Here is a 2,304-nt window from a genome sequence, read left to right as displayed (position 1 = left end):
GCACCTATTCAACAAAAAACAACATGATTTCTGTTAAAGTAAACACACAACAATCTTGGCGGTATACACGTGTTCGCTGGTTCCTGATGTGTAAGGTAAAATCTTTTGTGTTATTATCAATTGCATGTGTATATATGTAAAGAAGATATATCTCTTTAATTTGAATTTGGCGGCACGACGCCGGGTCTAGTAAGATCGGTAGAAGGTTCGAGAAGGTGACCACGTGCGCACAACGAGTAGAGAAAGATTAGAGAAGAAAACAGAGACAGATAACAAGGGATTATAAAAAGAATTGGTGAAAGGGAATAGACGATTTTAGAAGTAACATAAATGTCGTTTCCCTTTTGACAGGGCAACGAAGTTATTTCTGAACGAAACTTCCTGTAGGATTTGATAGAATCTTAATTATATTATTATTACATATAAAAATAGATCGCTGTCCATCCAGTTTAACAGGCTCTCCCGGCGCGTAATTTGCATCTTGCCGGCTTATCGGAAACCTTTCGAGACTGGTATTATTACGAAGTTGCCGTTGGGCAACGTTCGAGAGGAGGCCAGTTCGAAAATTCAGCCCTCGGAGATCCGTTTCCCGTCGCGTCGGTTCATCGATCTGCCAGATTATTACGAGACAGGATCAAATATTGGAGCGCGGCCGTCTTTTCAGCTTCGGGCTAACAGAGCGGGCCGGGTCGGGCTCGATAATCCGCGGCAGATTTATCGCGCTAATGCATCGGCGATTCTTACGTAGCGAAGTGCATACAACGGTGCCACCGGCCGACCCATAAATTACATCAAACAAAGCCGCGGAGCGGAAGAAGGAGCAGCTAAATCAAAACGAGCTTAAAGAACTCAACGGGCCGGGGCCACGGCCCGATGGCACCGAGCCATCGAAACGAAAATTATGAAGGCCACGGGGGCCACCCTGCTGGGTAAATATTCGAATAGGAGGTTACGGTGTGTGCTCTATCGAGCAGATTCTACGGTTGATCGATACACAGGTAATGAAATTGAATAAAAAGAGGCGAGAACAGTGCGCACCGTCGGAACCGCGATGATTAACCCCCTGCCCTACAATCTATTTTACGGTTTCAGTGATTAGAACTTACTTTGTAGTTCGTAATTTTCTAAAAAACGAGAACATTTATATCTATTGTATGCCGACATGTTCCCCCCAATAGCTGTACGCATTAACAAAACCAAAATACTGGGTCGGCAAGAAAGTAATTTCGGTATTTCAAGGTGAAATAGAGTCCAATTTTTTAATTCAAGCAATCAATTTTAGTGAATAAGATATTTTCCCTTTTGTTTGATGATCTTTTGCCAAAAATAACAAATAAGAACATATTTTATACAGGGTGGCGGTACCAGCGAAACGGAGGTGATATTACATGAAAAAATCAAAACAAACGTAAATAGTAAACATAGCGATCTAGAGTACGCAGTCCTTCGAGTGTCTACAAGGCACAAGACCAGATACGATAAATCAACAAAAATGGTGATATTTTTAATATATCTATGAAAAAGAAGATGACTTTGTAGAAATTTCGGCCACTGTACACGAGTTTCGATTTTCGAAAAATCGTTTTGATGCAATTTCTCAAGGAAATGAAAATAAAATATTTTTTGAATGCTAAAGCTGCTCTACCCTCTTAAAGGGATCGATGCAGCGCGGTTTACTGGCTGCACTCGTTCCGTTTCGTAACGGCTTCGATGGAAAATAAAAGCGGCAGTCGGCCAAATGCCCGATGGACGCGAATCGATTTATTTACTGTTTATTCCACCTCGGTACCGGGGTTGCCCGGGTCTTGGGTATTTTTGATGGCGAAATATCGGTCGCCTTTTGCGCTATCCTATTCCAGGTGTTATGCTTCGTCGACCCGTCCGTTTCCTGTATATTTTATATTCCCGGTGATCCTCCGATCAGCTAAATACGAAACGCGCCCGTAATCTGTTCTCCGTTTTTCAACAAATCCCTCCATTTTTGTTTGCTCGTCGAAGGAAAGCATTGAGAGAGGATTAGAGGACGCTGTTCTAGCTCATTATTCACAATGCGTTATGAGCGAGGATCAAAATAAGCTATCTTCCATTTTTGAGAAATTCAGATCGCATCTACAGGGTGTCTCACGTGAATGGGACATTTCAGGATAAACTTATATGTATTATACTATCTCAAGGGATACAAGTCGTACGCATACTTTAAAAAATAAATAGGATTATTTATTATTTACTATTTAAAATACTATTTCCCCCAGCTCTGTATTTTTAAAACATAGTTGCTTCTTGCTAGTTGCTGCGGATCTTTAT

Source organism: Lasioglossum baleicum, chromosome 1, assembly GCF_051020765.1.
Source record: "Lasioglossum baleicum chromosome 1, iyLasBale1, whole genome shotgun sequence".
Lineage (NCBI taxonomy): Eukaryota > Metazoa > Arthropoda > Insecta > Hymenoptera > Halictidae > Lasioglossum > Lasioglossum baleicum.
Note: the sequence above shows the minus strand (reverse complement) of the source record.